The 26,940-nt window shown below is 41.2% G+C and overlaps 1 protein-coding gene across 1 annotated transcript in view; it reads left to right on the top strand.

The window, feature by feature from the left end:
• Positions 1-26,940, top strand: part of SNX24 (sorting nexin 24) — a 161,722-nt gene that overhangs the window by 58,448 nt on the left and 76,334 nt on the right. The gene's annotated exons all lie outside the window — the stretch shown is intronic.

The raw sequence follows: 26,940 nt of genomic DNA, 5'->3' as shown, positions 1-26,940 counted from the left end.
AGTTCAATTGAGATTTCAGTGTCCCTTCATGTATCTGTCAGGACAGATTCGTGAGTGGTTTGCAGTGCTCATGAGCAAATCAGGTTGGTAATAGGAGGATGGCAGCACAAAGAGATTGCCCTCATCACCTCATAGACAAAATAGGCTGGCGAGGTGCCGTACCCCAGCGTGGGCAGCCGAGATAATGAAGTTGTGTTCCATTAAGCGCCTGCGGGCGGCGGCGCAGGGCTCTCACCTGCGTATGGCTACGTCTTCATGATGTGGCCTCATCTGTTCCGTCCACCAGTTTTGCTCTGATCAATAAGCAGTTTTCTGTGGCCTTTCATTGCTGTCAGATGTCATTGAGTGATGTAAATGCACATCAGAAACTAGAAACTTGACAGCTTGCCAGGAGCAGAAAGGGAGGGGAGAGAAATGGCCCCAGAGACACGGCTGACAGCTGCCCGGCCTGACTGTAACTTACTGGCACCCAGGCAGCGGGCTCATGCCCTGTAGAACATGGAACACAAGATTAAAAAAAAAACAAAAACAAAAAAAACACGTTTGGGGGAGATCAGCATAGGGGAGAAATTATATTTGTTGCAAACAAGGCTCATAATTGGTTACATAAAATTAGTAGCTTTTGGTTTCTACCAAAAAATAAAGAGTTTGTTTTGGGGCCATACATAGCAAATGCTCGGGATTATTTCCATCTCTGTACTCAGGAATCATTCTTGGCTGAGCTCGAGGAACCATATAGGATGCCAAGGATTGAATCTAGGTAGGCCTTCTGCAAAGCAAATACAGTACTAGCTGTGTCATATATCCCTCTGGCCCCCAAATAAGAGTTTGCTCTCTCCAATCTCCCATGATCTAAAGTATAGTTAAGTTTTTGTTACTCCAGAAAGACAGGTAGCCAAATAGACTGGTTTTTATTGGGGAGGGGGTTGGAGAAGAACAATGTTCCAAGATTACTGCTGGCTCTGTACTCAGAGTTTTCTCCTGGTGGTACTTAAGGAACCATATGGTATGTCAGGGATCAAACCTGGATAGGCAACTTGCAAGGCCAATGCCCTTTTTTGCTGTACTATTGCTCAGGCCCAAGAAATAGACTTTCGTTAGAGCAGTTTTTCTGCACTAGGAGTCAGGAGGTAGGGGGCGGGAAGGTGTAGAAGGTGGGGTGGCACCAGAGGTTGGTTCACAGAAGCTAGACTAAGGATTTCAAAGGGGTTCTGGCCCAACCAGAGAGGAAGCCAACTCTCAAGGGGGACTTTTCCCTGCACAGCTTCTCTTTCTTTCCCCTTTTCAAATCATGTGAATGGATTACTCTTGAAGTAGTGAGTGACATGCGGGGGATGTAGTGCAGAAGCAGAGAGCCTGTTTGCCCTGTGTAAGGCTCTGGCTTTCAACCCTGGCACTAACTACCTAAAAAAGAAAAAGTAAAATCTAAGCAATGAAATGATAAAAAAAAAAAAAAAACCACTGGGCCAGAGAGATACATGGAGGTAAGGAGTTTGCCTTGCATACAGAAGGACGATGGTTCGAATCCTGGCATCCCATATGGTCCGCCGAGCCTGCCAGGAGCAATTTCTGAGTGTAGACCCAGGAGTAACCCCTGAGCGCTGCCGGGTGTGACCCAAAAACCAATATATATATATATATATATATATATATATATATATATATATATATATATATATATATATATATATATATATATATATATATATATATATATATATATAAATACACTGATTCATTATTTCACACATAAATTTGTCTTGAACACATGTATAAGAGTACCATTGCTCTTTTAACAAAGGATGCATATTGTAAGGGTTCTCTGGTTTGAATTTCTCTCCCCAGATCAGAAAAGGGCATTCTGGTGTGGTAGAATACCCATTTAAAGGCACTGGTTTATAAGACTTATTTTTGCCATGGACTACATTCAGGGATAGTGAAGTTGAGTAAGCAGTCCTCAAGCATATTTCAGTCAGCCCTCGAGGCCCCTATGCACTCCTAGGGTGGCCCAGTAATCACTGGCAGCAGCAGATCTTCAGCTCTTGCTTGCATTGAACCACTGGCCCACTGAGCTGAGAATCAGTGGGAAGGGAGGGCCCCCCAAATAATTTAAAAAAATTTAAAGATTACTATTTGTTGATGACTCACTGTATGCTGATGCTACACTTTGTATTTGTCAGTATCAACTTATTTTAAACCCTCATCGAGAATAAGAAAAACTCTCTAACTGCAAGTGGATACCAGTGAGTTTAAATAATTTATGAGAAAATCCACAGCTGGAATGTGGTAAAGCTGAAGTGTCAACCTCAGATTTTGGTGTCAGAGAGTCTAGCAAGATGAGCTCAGAGCAATAGGGCGCCAGCAGCACCCTGAGGACAGTGACTTTGGAGCAGTGTCTCCCAACATGGATGCCGTGTGGGGGGAAGGGGCTGGGCCTCTGGGGAGTGGCAGTTGCTTCCGGTAGGTAGGTATAGGGGGTTGCTTTCTCTTTCTGTGCTGAAAGAAGGTAAATAGCCAGGGCAAGAATTTCTTTGCTAAATAGCTGGCTGTTGACGAAAATGTTTGGGAACCTTTGCTTTAGATTGCTACTGATTTTAGATGGGGAAGAGTGGAACACAGGGTTCAGTCTTGGGGTGGTCTATCATGCTCTCCCAGAGCTCCCTGTTCAAATGACTGACCCCATCCACAGTTTGCTCCAACTGTTGTTCCCTTACAATCTGGTGTTTACAATTGCTTTATCTCTCTATCTCTGGCCTGAGTCTGCAGAGAAGAGACCATGTCGCTGGCTGCCTTTCATGGCAGACTGAGTCTGATTTACATATCTTAACCTGTTCTTGCTAACAGAAGGCCTCACTCTGAGAAGACTCTCAGGATGAGATTAGAGAGCATGTAAGGGGGAGAGCATGGTCATTGCTAGCCTAATGGACTCATTTTCTCTGGTGAATGCTTTTCACTGATTAGGAATGCATTGTGGGAGCCAGAGCAGATTGAGGGCTTGGCAGTTCAAGGCAGAAAGACATTCGTATATTCTCCAAATAGTGACCTTTACTGCTACAATAGTAGTTGTATGGGAGAAGTCTAGGAAAGATGACCCATCACTAGAGAGAAATCGACGTGGTTTTTTTTGGGGGGTGGGGGTGGGGGTTTGGGCCACACCTGGTGACACTCAGGGTTACTCCTGGCCATGCAACTCAAAAATCATTCCTGGCTTGGGGAACCATATGGGATGCTAGGGGATCTAACAATGGTCCGTCCTAGGTTAGTGCATGCAAGCAAATGCCCTACCACTGCACCATTGCTCTGGCCCCGAGAAATGGACTTTGAGAGAAGGAAACCTGTAGACAGAGTGGCATCAGAACTCGAATCCTCCTGTGCTGATTTATGTTCAGAATTTGAGAGGCTCTTTGTTCATTGGGGCTTTGTGACTATCCCATACAGATATCCCTGGCCTTTTACTAGGGCTGCTTCTCTGCTTAGAAGCGCTTTATCTTCACTCTCTTCTGTTACCATTTTGATTTTTGAAGACCTTTGCCCCTTCATGTCAGGGGCCTAGGTCAGAAGACTTGGGACAGACTGACGAAGGAAAGTGAGCAGAATAGTGTGGGCTATTTGTTAATTGCTTACTGTATGTGAGATGCCACAGTTTGTGTTGTCAATATTAACTTACTTAAATCCTCACCAAGAAAGAAATATCTCTACCAGGGAAAAGTGGGTGCTAGTGATTTTAAATAAATTAATAGTGGGAAGAAGGAATTTAAGGAGTGGAGGTGAAGTGGGTGGTCCCAAACATCTCTCTCTGTACTCAGGTAGGGGTAGGACGGGCTGCTGTTGACACACTGCAAAGCCAGCTTTGTAGCCTTTGCCTACCTTGGTTTATTTAAAGTGCCTTCTACTTTTGAGGCATGAAGCCTAACTTGGACTTCATACCCTTTCCCTTCCCCTCGTCATGATCTGGGTGGGGTTGGTATTTTACTTTGGTTAATACTTACATTTTAAGCTTCAAATCCATGTCATTAGCCCAGTGCTGAGTGATCAGCCTCCATGTTTGTCTGGAACACAGAATCCATCATTATAAAGGTTAATCTCAAGCATAGGTGAGGTTAGGTCCTCACTCAGATCATGTGAATTTATTCAGCTTCATTGTTATCAAGCTGATGAACTAAATCTAGTCCTGGCCAGTGTGGAAGGAAGTGATGTTGGCCGTCCTACTGGCTGCACACTTTCCCCCACGTAGCACCAAAGCATTGTGTTTTGAGCTTGCTGTCTCCTCGCATCCTGCATGTCACACCTGTTTACATGAGAAGGGTTTAATATGTTTGTACTGAACAAATGAGAGTAAATGATTTGGCCAACATAGCCCAACCTCATCAGGGAAATTGAAGCAAAACCCACAGACCCACAGTGGTATCAGCAAATCTGGTTTTTGTTTTTCTGAGTGTTTGGGACACATACACCCTACTCTTGCTGATCCTGGAGGACAGTGTGCTTCCTCTCCAGGGAACTCTGTCTGCTGTACCTCCAGCATCTCTGAGGAGCCACCCTGTTCTTCCCTGCAGCTCCTCTCAAGCTTCTTCAAGGCCCCCTTGAATGGGCAGTTTAAATCATCAGATGCTATTAACCCACTTTCCTTACCACTGACCAAGGCCTTTTCAGACTCTATGTTTGTAGTGATCCCTGAAATTATGTTTTAGAGGTTGTATCCCAAGTTGCCAGCTCAACACTGCCCTGTGAAATGAGTCATGTCTGAACCTCCTCTCTAGGGCTTTTATCTTTATTCTGGGGCATCTGAAGTCTGAGCCCTATGGTTTAATGACACTCCAGCAAGTACTGACTCACCCTGAAAGAGAGAGAGAACGGGCTCTTTGCTAACTGTGACCTGTAATTTGCCTCTGCAAAATACAATCTTTGCCAGGAAGTCAGCTACATCCTGAACCTTCCTCACATCAGCTTCTGGAATCTGTCTGCTCAAGTTTCTTTGGATAGCAGATTTGGTATGTGAGGTATATGTGTGTAGGGCAAACACTTTTGTTGTTGTTGTTTTGGGTCCTGTTAGTGCTCAAGGCTAACTTTTTGGCTAGGCACTTAGGGATCACTCCTGGTAGTGTAGGGGATCTTAGGGGGTACTGGGGATCCAACCCAGGTCGGCAGTGTGCAGAGCTCCACCCTTGCACACAGATTATCAGATCATCATCAAACTTTTTCTTTGCTCTTGACTGGATATTTTTTGTCACTGTTTTGTTTTAGGGGGGCACACCTGGCAGTGCTCAGGAGTTATTCGTGGCTTTTTCCTCAAAAATTACTCTTAGTGGTGTCTGGGGGACCAGATGGAATGCCAGAGATCAAGAGCCTGAGTTACAAAAAAAAAAAAAAAAAAAAAAAAGAGGGCCGGAGAGATAGCATGGAGGTAAGGCGTTTGCCTTTCATGCAGGAGGTCATCGGTTCGAACCCCGGCGCCCCATATGGTCCCCTGTGCCAGCCAGGAGCAATTTCTGAGCCTGGAGCCAGAAATAACCCCTGAGCACTGCCGGGTGTGACCCAAAACCCACAAAAAAAAAAAAAAAAAAAAAAAAAAAAAAAAGAGCCTGAGTTAGCTGCTTGCAAAGCAGCCCTGGATAGAGATCTTTAAGAGCAAGCCTTACCTTTGTAATTGTAATGGAGGGAACCAGACTGAGGACCGTGAGGGTCAATCTGACTTCTCCCCCCAGTCTGCTCTGCAGATATGAAAACTGCTCCCTGGATCTGCATTATCTTTATCTCTCAGGAAAAGACTATCTGTTACCTCTACTTGTGGCCTCTAGACAGCCCCAGCCATTTGTGAAGGGGAATTCACTGCTACTTAGCACTTCCCCATCTTATGTGGAACAGAAGGGAGAGGAGTGTGGGGTTTTCTTGCTTCTGGCTCTTCATAACCTTGTCTTCAAGTTGCTTGTCAGATCTTTGTGAAAGAGACTTCAAATTTACTGTAGTTTGGTTTTCTTTTTTTTTTTTTTCCTTTTTTTCCTTGGGGGGTGGTGGTGGTGGTGGTGATGGTGGACAGAGGACGGGTCACACCTCGGAGCTTATAGCTGGCCTTGTAGTCAGAAATCGTTCTTCACTATTTACCATAGCAAGACTCTGGAAACAACCAAGATACCCTTCAACAGATGAATGGCTAAAGAAACTGTGGTACATATACACAATGGAATATTATGCAGCTGTCAGGAGAGATGAAGTCATGAAATTTTCCTATACATGGATGTACACGGAATCTGTTATGCTGAGTGAAATAAGTCAGAGAGAGAGAGAAAGACGCAGAATTGTCTCACTCATCTATGGGTTTTAAGAAAAATGAAAGACATTCTTGCAATAATAACTTTCAGACACAAAAGAGAAAAGAGCTGGAAGTTACAGCTCACCTCATGAAGCTCGCTCACCACAAACAGGGATGAGTTTAGTTAGAGAAATAATACATTTTGAACTATCCTAATAATGAGAATGTACGAGGGAAATAGAAAGCCTGTCTATAGAGTACAGGCGGGGGTTGGGTGGGGAGGAGGGAGATTTGGGACATTGGTGATGGGAATGTTGCACTGGTGATGGGTGGTGCTCTTTACATGACTGAAACCCAAACACAATCATGTATGTAATAAATTTGTTTAAATAAAAAAAAAAGAGAATCAAGATATCCAATCTACAAAGGGGACCTGTTACATTAGCAGTCCAGGAGACAAAAGGGTGAGGTATAGGATGCATGCTGGGAACAGGGGTGGACGGAGGACAACGCTGGTGGTGAGAATGGCCCTAATTCACTGTCATATGTACCTTAAATATAACTGCAAAAGACTTGTAATTCACATTGGTCACAATAAAGATTATTTAAAATAATAAAAAAAGAGAAATTCTTGTCAGGACTCTGGGGACATGATGCTAGGGATAAAACCTGGGTTGTCTGCATACAAGACAAATACCTTCGTCACTGTCCTATCTCTCCAGCTCTATGCTGTGGCTCTAAGGTTGTAGATGTCCCCTCACATGCTGGTGTGAATGATGATGTCTGTCTCACAAATCAACCAGATTCTGCAAAGGTTAATTTGAATGCCCTCCCCCCAACCTGTCATCAATGGAATATTTTACCCTAGATTCCAAGTTCAGCCAATACTTTCGCATACTTGTTTCGTTTTGCTGTAAAGACCCTGTCCAAAGGCGCGCATTTTAGAACTGATGAAGGTCAAGTTCCTTGAATATCAGTTTAGTTAATGTAAAATCAAATTAGAAGAGGTGGCAGGAGCTTGGTAGAGTTCGAGGTAAATAAAAGGTATTTTGAATAGTGCTGACAAATCAAGGGACATCATTAAGAGCAGTGAAGGTTTTTCCGAAGAGTGAAAAATTCAGAAAGACAGGGACTTTATTCAGTAGTTACTTTTGTAGAAGCATTCCATTTCCTGGAGGCCGTACCAACAATCAGTGAAGCTTTTTGAATTGTCACCTGTTTTCTTGATCTTCCATTTTCTTTTTATAGAAGGTAATTTTTAAAATTTATTTTTGGGGTTTTGGCCACATCTGGTGACTCTCAGGGATTACTACTAGCTATGTGGTCAGAAATCACTCCTGGCTCATGGGACCATGTGTGATACTGGGAATTAAACCAAAGTTCATCTTGGGTCAGCTGCATACAAGGCTATTGCTCTGGCCCCTATAAAAGGTAATTTTATTGACTTGCCATTGCATTATAGTATTATGTAATTTTTAGGTGTATGATACTGAAAATAAGCCTGTGTACATAGTACAATAAGTCTATTTTTACCCTGCACTGGACAGCTGATTGCTTTTACTCTGCTGAAGCTTTTTTCCTTTGGGTAGCCAATTTGGTCTGCTAGTCAAAAACCTTGTTTTCTTTGGTTCATTTTGTTTGATGCTTTATATACTAGCTGAGTGTGAAGTCATCATTTTGTTTGATGCTTTATATACTGCTGAGTGTCCATCTGGTTATATCAGTCAGCAAATTTCTCTGGGTCTGTCCATTTTGGTGAAAATGTCAGAATCTCTTCCTTTTTCATAGCTAAATAATATTTCATGGTGTGTTCTTCTCTCCTCATTTTTATTCAGATACCTGTCCATGTGAACTTAGATTGCTTCTGCAATGAACAGGGGAGGCAGTCATCTCATCCAGTCAGTATTTTTCTGTTTGGGAAATAAATACCCAGAAACGAAGTACCATTCCTCAGTTTTCTACAGATCTTCAGTGTGTAAAACAATGCCAGTGGCTTCTCATGAGATAGCATGACAAAATGAGCTGTTTTTCTAATTCATAGAACAGTTCTGCCTGAGATAGCCACCTGATGAATTTGAATGAGGATTGAAGAAGTTGCAAAATATCATTTTTGTTTGTTAGGGTCACACCTTCTGGTGCTCAGGGGCTGCTTCTTTCTGGGCAATAAAGAGAAACAGGGGACTGGGGTTTGAACCAGTAGCTGTGCTCTGCCCTTCAAGCTATGGCTCCATTCCTGACATCTGCTCTTTTCATGTACAACTAAATCCTGAGGGAATTTTGGAAAGATCATGTGATTATTATCATCTGGGATAATATTCTTATATATTGCTTTATTGTTGTTGTTTTGGGTCCATACCAACTGGTGTACAAAGCATTTGGATCATTCCTGTCAGGGTACAGGAATCATATAGGGTGCAAGGTATTGAACTTTGCTCTGTTTGCTGCAAGGCAATACCCTACCTGCTGTACTATCTCTCCAGTTGCTTATTACTTTACACTCATATTCAAAAATTTTCCTTTTTACTAAATCATTTTGGTTATTGAAAGGAGAGCTATAACCAACCATGTTCAGAACTTACTCCAAACACTATGCTCCAGTGTGGTGCCAGTGGATAGAACTGTGGTTGGCCATGTGCAAGGCAAGCTTTCTTTACCCCAGTACTCTCTCTAGCCCTTTCTTCTTAAATGCTAAGCTTGAGAAGCCATGGATTAGGTTTCACTTGGTATCTTCTTTGCTTTGCATTTAGTATAGATCCTAGCAGAGATCAGTCATTAAATAAATATTTCTAGACTTTTCAGTCAGAGCAAGAAATTGATGGCTTTCTGGCTTAACACTTATATAGTTACATCTTCAGGGGGAAAGGTGGTTCAGGAAAGGGGTGTATGGTTGACCAGTGACCCAGACTTCCCCCAGAGAAGTAGACCTGCAGGTTCTGTTAGTCACTTGATTTTACACAGGGTCTGCTTCTGCCCAGAGTTTCGATGAGGATTAGAGTGGACACTTTTATGCTCTTTTACCTTTATCTCCCCACATGAAAATGTCAGGGGATGGAGAGTAGGGTGTCCACTCTATAGAAAATTTATTTTATACTCTTAGTGCAATTACAACTTTTTTGTTGCTTATTAAGACTTCAAAGATACAAACCAGTAGCTCAGTAATTGCTTTCTTGAATCTGCCTTTAATAATTACATTTAGTAAAGCTGTATCGAAAATTAGAAAGGCAGAGACTAATGGAAAACTAGATTTTTCACTGAATTAGAAAGCAAGACAATCCATATATTGACAACACTTCAAGTTGAAACAGATCAGGAAAACTGTTTTGGACTGTTTGTGCAGAGAAGCAAACCTGGCCTGACGGGCAGTGGCATCTACATTTTATGGAAGCAGAGAAACTCCCCAAGATTTCATGTAAATCGGCACATTGTGTATTGAGAGTCCAGGTCTGATTTGGATCCAAGTCATTTGGGTCTTTTACTACCTGAAATTTCTCCTTGGTGCTAACAAAGAAGTAAAAAAAAAAAAAAAAAAAGAAGAATTGTGTTAATGAAGTGGCAAGATCTCAAATTTAAAAGAAGTTCCAAACTCATTTAGGGGCCAGTCTTGCAATCTGGCAGAAATGCAGCCAGGAAAACATGAGGCAAAGGGCTTGCTAGATTCAGTGATTAGGTGTTTGGTGTGTGTTTTAGCTTCCTGGCAAGAAAAGGTTTTGTCATTTGTGAGATTTCTTGTTGTTTTGCTTTGGTAAGTTGTTGTTATGGCCATTTTGTAGTGTTGGGACTGAACCAGGACCTTACACACCTACAAAGCAAAAGTGGTCTAGTGCTGAACCATATCCCAGATGTGATTCTGGTTTGATTGTATTTAGTGTGATATAGTGTATTTTTTATATTAGTGTGACTGTGTTTCAGAAAAAGGACTAGAGCGATTCGAGCAGTTGATTAAATCAGGGCTATTTTGCTATTAGAAACATAATTGAACCTGAGATATAAGGATGTATTGTACAAATTGTCATCCCTCTCAAAGGGATGAGATGGTTTTGTGTGAAAGACCAGAGAAGGGCCCTTGTGGCCAGTAATGTGCCTCCTCTCCCCTCACCCACCTCAGCACAAAATTTGGGTGCCTGGTCCACCAGATTGAGCCTTCAGAGCTGAAGGGTTTTTTATACATCTCAGAAGAAAAAAAAATCTTTTTTGACAGACTGGCTTTATTGGTCCTTTTTAATATCACCTTTAAAATCCACGACTTTGGGAGACCAGAGAGATACCATAGCTGGTTAGATTCTTGCCTTGCATGTAGCAGGCCTAGGTTTAATCCCTGGTACCTCATATTTTCCCCTAAGCCTGCCTGGAGTAATCCCTGAGCACAGATCCAGGAGTAAGCCCTAAGCACCACCCGGTGTGGCCCCAAAGCAAAAATAAATAAATAAATAAATAAATAAATAAAATCTACCTTTTCTTGTGAATGAGTGACCACTAAGGCAATGAGAGGTTCTGTGTGGCCCTATAAGGCAAGAAGAACATTTAGAAATTAGAATGCTTAGGGAAATAGCTCTTTTGTATTCATTCCCTTCCCAGCAAAGGAGAAGAAAGGAAGCTGCTAGGTGAGGAGGCCTGGCGAGTCAGGAGAGGGGGTATAGCCCAGACTCAGCCCCTCACCTTCTGTTTTGGTGATGCTGATGCTATTGTGACTATATGGAGGGCACCACATGTACTTGAGGATGATGCTTCCTCAAGGGCTGTGCTCCTGGCTGCAGTGCATGGCTAATGCTTTCAGGCACCTAGCTGCTATACCTGGAAATTCACACCATCTCTTGTCTACCCAACAGAGCTTCTGAGACCACACTTGGCACATGTGGGCAGCTCCAGCCTTACTCTCACAGTGTCATTATCACTGTTGCCTCTGAGCCATTCCCCATACCGTATGAGCCAGACTTCTGGAGGATCCCAGCACATAGGAAACTGTGACTTAATGTTCACAATAGCTTACTGATATGACAGTCAGAAATTGCTGGCAAGATTGAGGAGTGGATACAGAAGGTCTGAGGGAGGGAGGGTTCTTTCTTGAGAAGTCAGTTCACTGTTTGGAAGAGAAGAAAGCTCAGGCAGCTGTCACTGAACCCAATCTGCTCTGCTGAGGGTGGTTTGATCAAGTAATGTTTTGGCTATATATGGTCGGTGGTTCTAGTTATCTGAGAGTGAAGTCATGTTGGCTTGTCCAGCATGTGCCATGGGATTCATGCAGATGGCCCAGTATCCCTTACCCAGGACCTGGGGAGAAAAGCAGCCACAAAACTGTGCAGGGCATTCTACATTGGAAAATAAGAAGCCCTTGGCAAGCATCTGGTCCGAGTAAATGAATACAAAGAGCTGGGATACATGACTAAGAGTTCATAAGGCACTTACAAGGAAGATACCATCAATACGGAAACACTGGTCAATAAAACCTGAAAAGTACAAAAAGAATGATTTATTTCAATCTCATCTTTTGTTGTTATTTACATTTAGCAGTGCTCAGGCTTACTTTTGGCTCTGGGATAAGGGTTATACCTGGTGCCAGAAATCAAACCTGGGTCAAATGCATGGAAGATAGGTGCCCTACCTGATCTACTCTCTTCAGCACCCCTAGCATTGTTTTTCTTGTGCTCAAAATCCAAGTCTCTCACACATGCTAAGCAAGACCTCTACTACCGAGCCACATCCTAGATCCCCAAATTGAAATGAAAAAGATTTGGAGGAGGGACTAAAGAGATATCACAGCAGGTAGGTTGCTTGCCTTGGCACACAGCCAACCTGGGTTTGATCCCTGGCATCTCATATTGTCCCCAAGCACTGTCAGGAGTTACTTCGAAGTGCAGATCCAGGGGTAGCCTTGAGTATTGCCAGGGGTGGCCCCCAAACAAAACAAAACATGTTTTTGTGTTTTGTGCCTCCCCTGCCCCTCTCCTTCCCACCTTCCTTTCATTCCTTCCCAACCCCAGTGCTTGGGGGCTCCTTGGAAGCCTGGGTGACCCCATAGTAGAGCATCTCTGCAGCCCTTCGAGACAAATCCTTGGCTCCAAACTACTATTTGAATAAAACTGCCAGAGTTACTTTACAGACAGTAACTGGAATGTTAGTTGTGCCAGTCATAGAGCTTTACTTCGTGAGAGCTATTCCTTATTGTTTATCTCAACTTTAAGTTCATCATATAAAAACGCACTGCACATGACTTTGAAAAATAAAATCAATGAAAAACAGTGCCATGGAACTGCCTTGTTTAACCAATTACCACCTTTTCTAAGTGTGGATAGAGGCTGAGGCTCACATGAATCACTGTCATTCCTCATGTAGAATCAGCACTTCCAGCCCAAGTAGAGGGAACTGCTAAAGAGGGATTAGGGGAAGGAAAGGCCATTCCAAGAGCTTCTTGTATTGATTTCTTTCCCCCCAAACAAAGAGATTCTCCTTGTTACATGATATATCATAATCACTTAATTTGCCCAACTGCTTTAAAAAAGGAACAATGGATTCTGGAAAAGATGTTGACTTGCAAAAAAACAATCATTTTACAGGTTTCTCTTTTTTTGGGGGGGGGTGTTTTAAGAGGTGGTTGTTTGTATAGATTGTTTTCCCTTAGTAATATGACGTTGGTGGTCCCTATAGAGAACCGGACAATGTAAAGTCCTAATTCATTACAGTTCCCCAAATCTGAGCTAAGGTCTCAAGCCACGACCATCTGCAGATTCCTAGAGCTCTGGAGTGAGAATCAGAGTTTTGCACTTTCCTGTTGGCTGAAAGGATCCAGTGCTCAGGGTAGATCTCCTGTATCATCTGCGCAAGTATATTTTTACTCTTGTCATGTTTCCACACAAAGCCCTGTACAGCTTGGGTGCTGCCCAACTCAAGCTTGGGTGCTGCCCAATTCAGAAACCAGAAGGAATATGTTCCCAGGGTGGGAGGAGAAAGTTCCCCAACACCAGAAGTCCAACTTCCCATCGCTTTGTCTTCACAGTCCATCTTCTCTCTCAGGATCCCTACCAGGTCATGGTGAACCTTTTGCCCAAAAAAAAAAAAAAAAAAAATACAGCACCAGTCTCTGATAGACACACAAAAGCATTTCCAGAGACATAAACTTCTTGGAGCTTAGTAACACTGAATATGTTCTATTCAAGTTTGGTTGAGAGTGGAGATAGGAATTTTACTAGCGTTATGCTAGCATGTCACAAGATCAAAAAAGTAAATTAACCTGAGGAACTATATATATATATATATATATATATATATATATATATATATATATATGAAGACTAGAAGTAGACATGAATATGCAAAAAAGATTATTTTTCAACTAATCTGTGCACCTATGTGGATAGGGATTATTTATTCAACCTAAGTGACATCAAGACGAAATTAAACTTTTTCTTAGAATAAATTCTAATAAATTTCTAAGAATAAAACCCAGTTCTCATATAGGACATTATTACTTAATCATCTCCTCAGTAAATATAAGACTTAAAAACAAAATTTTTTTTAGTTTGGGGCCCACACCTGGCTATGCTCAAGGCTTACTCCTGGCTCTGGCTCAAGAATCCTTCCTGGCAGTGTTCAGAGGACCAGATGCAGCGTTGGGAATCAAACTGGAGTCAACTTCATATAGACATAGACCCTCATAGTCCTTCATAGTAGAGTGGAGAAATGAAGGCCATACTTAGCTTTGGTGTTCGTATGAACTTTTTTTTGTTTTGTTTTGTTTTTGTTTTTGGGCCACACCCAGCGATGCTCAGGGGTTACTCCTGGCTGTCTGCTCAGAAATAGCTCCTGGCAGGCATGGGGGACCGACCATATGGGACACCGGGATTCAAACCAACCACCTTTGGTCCTGGATCGGCTGCTTGCAAGGCAAACGCCGCTGCGCTATCTCTCCGGGCCCTCGTATGAACTTTTGAGGAACAAATGATAGTCAGGAAGACAGATGAGTGTATTGAGCAAAGTGTGTGTGATAGTCCCTGTTCTCAATGCTTCACATCCCTGGTACAGGGGAACAGGGATGGAGGGTGAGGTAAGTCTACACCTGACTGTTCGCTAGAGCTGTTCTCATCACTGAAAGTTCATTCTTGGTGATGCTCAAAGACCTACAGTGTCAGGGATTGGACTGATGTCACTCACATGCAAGACAAAGCCTTTCTCTGATATTATCTCTCTAAACTTATATCCTTGGTCTTCAATCTCCATCATCAGCTCAACCAAATAGGCATGATTTTCTCACATAGATAATAGGGATCTATATTAATTAAAAAAAACTGTTATTTGATTATGGACCCTTTTCATAATGCATCTTCAAATAGAACTAGTTAGTGTGAATTTCTTTTTAATTAAGAGGCCCAGTAAAGAGCAATTTTCAATAGCTTTGGGATTCTTACCATAGTCTTTTTTTGACCTACAACAAGGTGTCTAAGCAATTTTCTGCACAGTCTGCTTCTACTCTAACTTCCTATGGGTTCTTACAGTGGCATCTCTCCTAAAAACAAGCAGGAACACTGAGGTGCAGGCATATCCTGCCCAGTTTCTGCTTGGCTCTGCCATATACTTGCTCGGTTTCTCTTTCCTTCTTTTTTGCACACATACTGCAGGGAGCTAGCCTGCTCTGTTGCCAAGTGCTGCTTATAGCAGTGGAGTGTAATAGTGATGTTCCAGATCTTGTGGAAGCAGAAATCAAAAAACCAACCGACCAACTAGCCTGTGTGTTAATGCCAGGTATTGTGCCTGCAAAGGAGAAAAAGGTAAATTGAAGAGAAGGGAGCTGACTGTCCAGCACTCTTGTTTCTAGTCTTTTTGTTTTGTTTTGTTTTGTTTTGTTTTGTTTTGTTTTGTTTTGTATGGGGGCTGCACCCAGACATGATCAGGAGTTATCCTGGCTCTGTTACTCTCAGGAATCACTCCTGGTGGTGCGCTGGAACTATGTGGGATGTGAGGGATTAATCTTAGGTCAGCTGCTTACAAGGCAAGTTCCTTCCCTGCTGAACTCTTTGCCCCTGTTTCATTCTCAGTGGTGTGAGACTGATTGTCATTTTGACTTTCATTAAGCTTAGAGCCAGTGATGATCCAGTTTTGGGTTTTTCCATATGTCTACTTCCCTCCCTATGTCCATTTGGGAGAATAGTCTATTCATCTCTTCTCAATCTTAAATGGGGTGTTCTGGTTTTTGTTGAAGTTTATGAATGTTTTGTATATCTTAGGTATTAGCCCTTTATCGGATGTGTGGTTTGCAGATATTTTCACCCATTCAGTTGTAAGTCTTTTCATTTTAGGCTGTTGTGGGGTTTTTGCTTGTTTTTGTTTTGTTTCATGATGCGAAACTTTTTGAGTTTGATGAAGTCCCTTATTTAAATTTTGTTGTTTCTGTTGCCATTATCTCTGAAATCAAATTATTGAAGACACTTCTGAGTATCCTGGAGTATTCTGCTGTTGTTCTCTTCAATATATTTTAGGGATTCTGGTCTAATCTCAATGTCTTTAATCCACTTTGAGTTAAATTTTGTGAATGGTGTAAGGTACTTTAAACCTAAGTTCATTTTTTTTTTTTTTTTTTTGGTTTTTGGGCCAAACCCGGCGGTGCTCAGGGGTTCCTCCTGGCTGTGTGCTCAGAAATAGCTCCTGGCAGGCACGGGGGACCCTATGGGACACCGGGATTCGAACCAACCACCTTTGGTCCTGGATCGGCTGCTTGCAAGGCAAACGCCGCTGCGCTATCTCTCCGGGCCCGGTTCATTTTTTTTTTTTTTACATGTGACTATCCAGGGTTTCCAGCACCACGTATTGAAGAGGCTTTCATACCTTCCCTCAGGCACCCAGCTTCTTTGTCATAGATTTACTGTTCTCAGATCTAAGGATTTATCTCTGAACTCTCAATTCTGTTTCATTGGTCTCAGAGTCTATTTTTATCCCATAGTTTTGATTAACAAAACTTTAAAGCATAATTTAAAGGCAGGAAATAAAGTATCTCCTATCTTCTTGGAGAGGTTTTAGCTGAGTCTATTATTTTAAGGCCTGTGTCTTTCAGGATTTTTTTTAAAATATTTTTATTTAAGCACTACGGTTACAAACATGTTTGCAGTTGGGATTTAGTCATAAAAAAGTAATACACTCCTCTTCATCAGTGCAACCTTCCTGCCACCAGGTGGATGCAGTTTTCTCAGCTCTGTTCTTGGCATCTTGTGCATCTATTTGCTACTCAACAATCCACTCTCATCAGGAATCCTGATTCCTTTGTATTTTTCATCTTTCAGGTTAACTCCACATCCAGGTGTCAATCTGTTTTGTTCTCTTTGATTCCATTCCAGTGAACCCCTCCCCCAAGTACTAAGATCTTTTCTGAGTGACTCTTCCTTCTGATCACTTGAGATGCATGAACATGTCAGATATTTAATCTCACATCTTTTGAACTCTCAGTCCTATCCTCAGATCTTCTCATTTCCTTCAGTTTATGATAAAGCAAAGAGAAGAATTCACCTCCAAAGCATCCATACCTCAACCCCCAGATTATGTGTGCGCAAAACACATGTGCTTAATGGAAGTATCTTTTTTTTTAAAACATCATATGAAGCATCAGTATATTATCACAGAAACTAGCAGCTTACCTTAATTTATTGATAAAAATAATATAAGTCAAAGATTTTTTTACAGCTTGCACCTGCATGTATTGAGGATAAAATTTATCCTGTTTTTTATTTTTTCAGGGCAGAAATAAAGAAAGTGAATAACAAAGCATATACAGTATCCATTTTCTAGATACTTACCATATTTTCCAGCATATAAGAAAACTGGGTGTATGGACGACCGCCACTTTTCCTGTTAAAGTTTAGGGTTTGGGCTATATTTGCAATACAATACTACCTCTCTTTTAACACACACCAAATGGAAATTAAAAAACGTAAGAGAAAAAGAATAGAACCCTCAAAGTTTAACAGTATATGTTCAATAAAGCTAGACATTGGAGTGGCAACAATCATTTTACATTTGTCATTTGTAGTGATTGACTTGGATTTTTAATTGTGATCTACATTAAGAGCAGGGAGAGCGGGTTTCTCCAAAAGCAGCTAGCTGAGGTGCAGTAATTACTAGGACAGCTAGTGGAAGACAGAATACCTCCTCCATGTCCCATAAGAGCTGAACAGAGGACTGAGCACTGGAAAGCCACATACCCTGCAGCTGAACGAGATGCAGTGCTCGGTAACTCAGCTCTTCTCTGTGCCCTGAAAGATTAATCAGGACAAGCAGAGGACTGAGTGATGATGCCTGGCAGCTGGATGGGATGCAGCAGTAAGAGGGGAGCAGATCACTCATCTCTGAAGCTGTAGTAAATTTCAGCATGCTATATACCAGCGTATAAGATGACCCGGAGAGATAGCACAGCGGCGTTTGCCTTGCAAGCAGCCGATCCAAGACCAAAGGTGGTTGGTTCGAATCCCGGTGTCCCATATGGTCCCCCGTGCCTGCCAGGAGCTATTTCTGAGCAGACAGCCAGGAGGAACCCCTGAGCAACGCCGGGGGTGTGGCCCAAAAACAAAACAAAACAAAACAAAAAAGTCGTCTTATACACCAGAAAATACGGTTAATTGTTTAAGCTAATGTGTGATTTCTTGCCACAACAATTTAAGTAAGCAAAGAACCCAATAGTAGTCCCACAGAAAAAAGTGAAAATTTTGATATTTCACTAATAAAATACTGCTATTGAGTCAACATGTATGGCTTGATTATATCATGTATTTTTTTTTCTGCCTGAATTGATTGGCTGAATTTGTGTCATATAGATACAGCTTTGGAGAAAAAGAAAAATGAAGATTTTTCATCAATAATATAATTAAAGGAATAGGCCACACTAAGGTTTAGGCTAAAAACTATAAATAAATATATAGATATAGATATAGTCAAGCAAATATTTCCTTTATAAACAGAGAGATTTAAAATGAAGACATTAATAGGACTATGCCATTATTTGGACATCTGAAAACAATACAAAGGAATGTCAACACTACAATACCATGTACAGGGGTCTCAAACTCATGGCCCACGGGCTGCAAACAGCCTTCCTTACAACATTTTGTGGCCCTGCCCTAGAGGAATCTTTTTTTGTTTTGTTTTGTTTTAGTTGTTTGGGTCACACCCCCCAGTGTTCAAGGCTTACTACTGACTTTGCACTCAAGGATCACCCTGACTTTGCCTCCTACGGCCCCCAGGTAAATTGAGTTTGAGACCCCTGAATAGGAAAAATAAAATGTGACATCTTCCAGAATTAAAAAGTGATTGGTATGTTGCTAATTTAAGAACCATGACTCTAAAGAGCTAATCTGTATCTCTCTTGATATCTTCATGTTAGAAAATATACATTGGGGCCAAAGAGATAAAACACTAGCCTTGCATACAGCCAATCCCAGTTTGATCCCTGGAACCCCATATAGCCTGCGCACCAGCAGGAGTGATTTCTGAGCACTGGCAGATGTGGCCAGGATCCTGTGTTCTCAAATATGTATTATCTTTCCATTTAAATAAGAATTTAAAAGTTAGGGCCGTGGCTCCATGTGGAAGAATACATGTGTGGCATGTGTGAGAGCCTGGCTTCAATCTCCACCCACTTCCCACTTGTCCCCAAGCACTTCCTGCTGATGTTGTGGCCCCACTTTGTACTTTAAAAAAAATGGAGCTGTTTTTCCCAAACTGGAAACAATGTGCTCTACTCCCATGCTGTCACCCTTTCTCTCTGTCCAATTTCTATTTCTTTCATACATATATAAAAATATCTTTATTTAAGCACCATGATCACAAACATGTTGTAGTTGGGTATCAGTTATAGAAAAGAATACCCCCCCCCCCCCCTTAACCAGTGCAATAGTCCTACCACCAATGCCCCTCTCCCTCCTTCCCAACCCTTGCTTGTTTTTGAGACAGGCATTTTATTTTTCTCACTCATTAAGATTATGATACATTGTTAGTGTAGTTATTTCCCTAACTGCACCACTATTCTTTGTGGGTTATTTTTGTTTTGTTTTGTTTTGTTTTGGGGTCACACCGGTGGAACTCAGAGATTACTCCTGGTTCTGCACTCAGAAATAGCTTCGGGCAGGCTCTGGGGACCATATGGGATGCCAGGATTCAAACCACCATCCATTATAGATCAGCTGCATGCAAGGCAAATGCTCTAATGCTGTGCTATCTCTCCGCCCCAGCCCCTACTTTAGTTTAAATTTAAAAAACCAAACCAAAACAAAAGGAGTTCAGAAGTTTATGGTGTTTCCCTCCACTCCCATTTTTCACTGAATAAAATTAGTAACTGATTTTATGCTATTTTGATTTTGACCAATTCCTTCACCCCCCCCCAAGTTTTGTTCATCTCTTTTGTTTACCAGTTATGCAAGTTAAAGTTATGTACCTTTTGCACAGACATTTACAATATCCCTTTACCCACTTCTGTCTCAACTCACATTTCCTCCTCTTTTATGCTAACAAGATGGAAAATACTTAATTTTTTCAATAAAAATTATTGACTTCTAGGCTGATTGATTCAGAAAAACTCAATATAAGCATATACATATTTGCATACATTTATCTGTTTATGTTTTTACCATATACTCCAATGTTTTAAACACTAAAGAAGGAAATGTAGTCTTATAAATTATTAAATTATTATTTTCAAAGAAAATAAAATGAATAATAAAACTAATAATAAATATATGAACAACTGTATATTTAATAAATATATGTATAAATACTAATAACTTAATAATATATAATTAAGTAAAATTTTCTTGTTTTTCTTTTATTTTCAAACTCTTTAAATTAGACGGTTTTGTTTGTTTTCCTTACAAAATTTTTTTTTTTTCGTTTTTGGGCCACACCCGGCGTTGCTCAGGGGTTACTCCTGGCTGTCTGCTCAGAAATAGCTCCTGGCAGGCACGGGGGACCATATGGGACACCGGAATTCGAACCAACCACCTTAGGTCCTGGATCGGCTGATTGCAAGGCAAAAACGCTGTGCTATCTCTCCGGGCCCTTCCTTACAAGTTTTAAGCACTTTTTTTCTGTTTGTTTTTGGTTTGTGGCCACACTAAGCAGTGCTCAGGTCTTACTCTTGGCTCTACACTCAGGATACACTCATGGCAGTGCTCAGGGGGACCACATCGGGTTTCAGCTGAACTCAGGTCGGCTGCATACAATAATAATTATGTCTCTTTATCAAGATGGCACTTTAGAGGGAGAAAGAAAAGAGCAAAGGACCAACAAATTTAAGTATTATGCTTAGTTTTATTGAGCTGTTAGTTTACTTAAGAATCAGCTCTCATAATTTATAATCAGTACGTTTCTTATTAGCTCTCATTAAGAAAAAAACCACTGGTTAGTATAAATTAATATGTTTTGAGAATCTGGCCCCCAAGAGGCACACAATAAATGTTTTTTTATTTAACTTTTTTTGATGTAATAATAATCCTATTTATTTTTTTACCCATGTAGGACCACAGATCAAACTCTGGCTCCTACACATGCAACACATATGTGCTACTTTATACTAGAACCTTGGGCCTTATTTATAGTGTCTTTGTTACTTATACCAATATAAGAAGGATGGTGATTTCAAATCGAGTTAATATTTTGTATGTCTCGTTCTAGTTGATTATTTCTATTATGAAATATGTTATAAATAAGATAAAATATATAACTATAAGAAAGCTAGTCTCATGTATTTTAGATTTTCAACATAACAATTTGGTAGTGTAAGCTACTTGGAACTTAAAGCTTTATGTAGCTGTGTTTGGAAGGCACTTAAGTTATTAACTATATAGTTGTACTCTCATAGGAAAAACAATTTTGTTTGCTTTGTGAATAGTTTTGTAAAGTATAAGCTTCAAACATTGAATGGCTAAAGTCTTCTTTAGCTTAAGTCTATTTTATTTCTTATAGTGCATCTAAAAATATTATGTCAGTCTAACTTTTTAAGTGTTCTATCATCAACTGTCTTTTTTTTTTTTTTTTTTTTTTGGTTTTTGGGTCACACCCGGCGGTGCTCAGGGGTTACTCCTGGCTGTCTGTTCAGAAATAGCTCCTGGCAGGCACAGGGGGACCATGTGGGACACCGGGATTCGAACCAATCACCTTTGGTCCTGGATCGTCTGCTTGCAAGGCAAATGCCGCTGTGCTATCTCTCCGGGCCCTCTATCATCAACTTTCTGTGCAGTCTTGCACAGTCTGACATGTAGACCACACCTAGGAAGTGAAACCTCCTTGTAAAGTTGCATTTATTTTTCTTTAACACTTGATTACTAAGCTGTTAATGATCCTAGGCTTATGGGTATAATTTAATCATATGAGAAATGTGTTTATGTGCTTTCAAGCAAACACACATCAAATCCTTAACATATTGGGGCTGGCACTATAGTTCAATAGGAAGGGTGCTTGCCTTGCATGTTGCCATCCTGGGTTCAAACCCTACCATTCCATGTGGTCCTCCAAGCACCACTAACAGTGGTTCTTGGATACAGAGCCATGAGTAATCCCAAAGCATCTTTAGGTGTGCCCCAAAAACTAAAAAGAGAGAAAAATCCTTAATGTATTATTCCCTGAATGAAACCTTACTAGCTTTATGCAAAAACATTTCTGAAATCTCTGAGGGTAAGGAGGTGTCTAATAGAGTTTTAGCCAGGTACTCAGGTTTTATGAGGGATGTTGGAAATAAAACTTGAATACTGCTAACACTGGCCAGGTAGAGCTGACTAGTTACTATCTCACTCATCACAGTGCCTGAGTGACAGCCAAGGTTGGCCAACTTGTCACAGTCTGTACTTCTATTACAACTTACAGTGTAATTGGTGTATTTGAATGGAATAAACTTGGCAACATTTTTTTATTTTGTATGACAGTACATATATATAGGATAAGGGTGTTTATGTATCTTTCATCTTTATCCACTGTATGTACATGTATATCTGAGTATATATGTATATAGTAAAGGGATAGATAAACTCATATATACTTGAAGTTACAGGGTACGTATGTTTGTTTGTTTGTTTTTAGTTTTTGGGTCACACCCGGCAGTGCTCAGGGGTTTACTCCTGGCTCTATCCTCAGAAATCACTCCTGGCAGGCATGGGGTACCATATGGGATGCCGGGATTCGAACCACCATTTTTCTGCATGCAAGGAAAATGCTCTACCTCCATGCTATCTCTCCGGTCACAGGGCACATATATTGACACCTTACGTTTATTTATAAATATGAACCAAATGTATACTTCTCTACATAGGAGGAATATACTTTATGTAATATATGTATACACATGTCAATATATACAGAATCAGTAAGAAGTTCAGTAAGTTCATAAGTTACTACCTTTCTTACATTCCTAAGTACATTAATATAATAGCCATACATAGGGATGCTATGTGACCATTAAAGATAAGGTGTGGCAAAGTGTGTTAAAGAATAAAGATATTGGGGCCCGGAGAGATAGCACAGTGGCGTTTGCCTTGCAAGCAGCCGATCCAGGACCAAAGGTGGTTGGTTCGAATCCCGGTGTCCCATAGGGTCCCCCGTGCCTGCCAGGAGCTATTTCTGAGCAGACAGCCAGGAGTAACCCCTGAGCACTGCCGGGTGTGGCCCAAAAACCAAAAAAAAAAAAAAAAAAAAAAAAAGAATAAAGATATTGGGAGGTACTGGATGAAATAAAAGTAGTACAACTGTATGATTTGGCTTCAGTTGTATAAAAAGTAAAATCATTTCCATATAACATCCATAACATTATATAAAAATATAGTAACAGTACCTATCTATACAAGAGTGTCAGAAAGAATATTTAAAATATTTATTGAGCTGTCAAGGGCTTCTGCAAGCGTTATGCAAGACGTTTAATTTTTATTTTATAGCCTTTTGATTTTTTTTTTTTTTGGTGGTGATGGTGGTGGTTGTTTGCTTTAGTGGCACGTCTGGTGGTACTTGGGTTGATAAGGTAGTGTGGAAGATTGAACTGTTGCATGGAGAGTGTGCATACCAGCCTTTTGAGCCATCTTCCCAGCAATAAATCAACTTTTTTTTTGGGGGGGAAGCAAGTATTACTTATTTAATTTTAAATGGTTTGGGGTGCCTATGTCATCTGGCATTATTGAGAGAATGAGTTGAGTAGTACAGTTAAAGAGTTGAGAGCAGTACCTACAAAAAGCAGTTGTATAAAAACTTTTGCTTTTATTGTTGTTTATTGTCAGTATGGTTGTTTATTGTTGTCAATTTTATTGTTTATTCATCTGTCTAAGAATAAATATTTTGAAAAGAATGATTAAGAACTTAGCTGGCTTTAAGTTTCCTATGTTTTTTTGTTTTGTTGTTTGGGGGACATGCCTGTTTTTGACCACATAACTTTTGTTTTGTTTCGGAGCCACACGCAATGATGTTCAGGGGTTACTTCTGACTCTGTCCTCAGGAATCACTTCTGGTGGGTTCAGGGAACCATATGCAATGCCAAGAATTGAACCCGAGTCTGCTGAGTGCAAAGCAAATGCCCTACCTGTTGTACTATCGCTCTGGTCCCCATCTACATATTTTTATATGACATTTTATTTGTTTTACTTATAAGCATAGCTAATATGTATATGCATTGATTCATAATGAAAAACTTGAATTATTTGAAAGAAAAGGTTTCCTTAAACAAAAAAATTTTTTTGATCTTTGGGATCGGAGCTATAGCCTTACAGTAGGGTGTTTGCCTTGCATTTGGCTGATCCAGGACGGACCTCAATTCGATCCATGGCATCCCATATGGTTCCCCAAGCCAGGAGTGATTTCTGAGCGCATAGATAGGAGTAACCTCTGACTGTCACTGGGTATGGCCCAAAAACTCCCCCTCAAAATTTTTTTAATCATGCACGAGTTTTTGTTCTTTTCTTTGTAATGCCTCTTCTTTCACTTGCTAAATTTTTGGTTTGTCTTGCCAGTTTTGACAATTTAATTATTATATACTTCTACTTTATTGGGCATTTGGGTTTTTTAGGTGCTTTACGAATTTGCTTTTTTTTATTCATTGATATTCTTGGATCTATAAGATTTTAGGTCCCATTAGATTGGGAAAATTGGGTCATAATTATTCAGATATATATATTTGTCTTTTTTTTGTGGGGGGTCACACTCAGCAGCGCTCAGAGGTTACTCCTGGCTCTTTGCTCAGAAATCACTCCTGGCAGGCTCGGGGGACCATATAGGACACCAGGATTCGAAGCACTGTCCTTCTGCATGCAAGGCAAACACCTTACCTCCATGCTATCTCTCCAGCCCATCTTTTATTTTCAACCCTGTCTCTCCTCCCACTGAGGAACAGAAGACACTCTTGAGTTCTACGAACTTTTCTCTCCATATCCCTGAGGGCTTCCCCTGCCCCAAGGACTGATGAGATGTGATAGGTGAAAACTGCAGGGAGCATTCACCTCTAGTAGTTTTGCGGATTTCTCCCAGGCTGCAGCTTCGACCTATCCCAAACCTTTCCTGGGAATTCATCCCCAACCCTGCTCCCCAGCCCAGGTTCTGCCTAGTTCCCTGTAGGCTCCATTGTGTTTCTTCCTTTTCACTCCTTGAGTCCAGTGTCTTAAGTGCCCTTTTTCCACGTATTTTATCTGTCTTTCTGTTGTTCCAAGTGGAATAAATTGGTACTTTAGCCAGAGATGGATATTACCTACCTCTCAGATTTCAGTTCAGAGTTTCCGTGGGAATGGGTACCTCCTGGCAGAGGCCTGCCTGAGGCTCGTCCACCCAGATGGACTTCCACCCAGTCTCGTAACTCTTACTCTGAAGGCTGCTCTGACCCCCATCTTGAGCAGCTCTTGCTCCAGTTCTTCTCCCAGGCCTTCAGAGCATGATGGTGAATCCCCTTCTTATTTGTTCCTGTGTATAGTTGGCTCCTACTGGCCTCCCCAGGTTTTGTTTGCTATGGAGTCCCCAGTGCCTAGAGTAACTCTCAGGCACAGAGAATTTCCTCGGTTAGGGTTAGGATTAGGGTTAGGTAAGTGCCTAACCATGGGTAATTGCCCTTTGGATTCTGTGCATAGTGGCCTCCCCCACCTGAGAGGCAATAGAATAAGGGCCATGGGCTGGCCAGGAAAGCAGAACAGGAAGGGGGCTTCTCTGCAGCAAGGACGACATGTCCCTGGAACTCAGAAAGATGAGGGACTTGGGGAGTCTGGTATAGAATTCAGGAATATTAACTTTATTAAATGGTCTCCACTTCTCACTACACATTGTCATGGAAATTTGGGTGAAGCAGTCAGGGCCCAAGATGTTTTCCCAGCAACTGAAAGGAAGAATTGGAACAGTATTAGACTCCACGTATGTGTAAAGAATGGCAACATCATAGAAACAGTTGAGTTGAAATGTATCTCACTTTCCTGAGTGTGAGTATGTTACTCATGTGTGAGTGCATATGTGGGAGTGGGCACATCTGTGTGGGTGTGTGAATATGTGGGTGAGTGGGTGGACATGAGGGGATATGTTCATATGAGTGTAAATGTGCATGTGAGTTTGTATGAGTAAATAAGTATCTTGGTGTGTGTTGTCTTAGAATGTGTGTGTGTAAGAGTCTGTGTGTGTCTCTGAGTGTGTGATGAGAATGTGTGAGTGTGTGAGATGAAGTCTAATTAGGAGCTGTGTGTTTGTGTATGTGTGTGTTTGTCTGAAACTTCAAATACTGGACACAGGACAGCACCTTATTGATCTTCTATAGCTCAGCAGATGGAAATTACTTGCATTGTTCCCACATTGTTCTGATTTAAATTTGGGACCTGACCCCCCCCAAAAAAAGGGGCTCTGTAGCCTATTAACCAAGCCCCCTAAGTTCAAACTATGTTACTTTTGTTTGTGTTTCTCGGGGTGTTTTTCTCATTCTATTTCTGGCAAGTCCTTTGAAGAAGAATTATTTTCTTCATTGAATTAGTAAAATATTTTTTTTCCAAAAAATGTAATTTGAGAGTTGGAAGTATGTGCATATGTTTTTAGGGGAAGATGTTTTACTTATTCTCAAACTATGTTGTCAGGGGGAATTCTTTAAAACCAAATGTTAGTTTAAAATATTAAATTTGTGAAAGAGAAATGTACTACTTATTAAATTAAGGTTAGTTTCTTAAACAGAGCCATGCCACAGAACATTTTGAAGAAGCATAGAAAGACAAACATATTTTATGAGGTTTTGTTTTGTAGTGCTGGGGATCAAACCCAGGACCTCACACATGGGCGTATTGGCAGTACACTGAGCTGTATCCCCAGCCCCATAACTTTGCATTATTTTGCTTCTTTTGAGGACCCCATCCTTCAGTACACCCTGTGGCAGGCAGTGATGAAACCCAACCACTCCAGCCCTTTGAACCATGTCTCTGATCCCCTGCTCCATGTCTCATATTTTTGTCTTGATGATCACAGATTTGATGCTTCAAAACAGTTAACCTACAGATGAGGCAAAAATATAAAGCTGGTGGGATCTCTCTCCCATTCCAAAGGTGTGTTTCATGAGCTCCGTGGTCAGTGGCTCCTAGGAGGGAAGCGAGCATGCTCTCAACACATCGATCTCACTCCGCAGAAGAGCCTGGTAGCCACAGTCAGGGCCAAGCCTGGGTCTGGTTCATACCTTCCACCAAGCAAGCTCCGGGAATCACCTCTGCCTGGGGGTGTCTGAGGCCTGCCCAGCCTGCCCC

Source organism: Suncus etruscus, chromosome 4, assembly GCF_024139225.1.
Source record: "Suncus etruscus isolate mSunEtr1 chromosome 4, mSunEtr1.pri.cur, whole genome shotgun sequence".
Taxonomy (NCBI): Eukaryota; Metazoa; Chordata; class Mammalia; order Eulipotyphla; family Soricidae; genus Suncus; species Suncus etruscus.
Note: the sequence above shows the minus strand (reverse complement) of the source record. Positions and strands in the feature narration are given on the sequence as shown.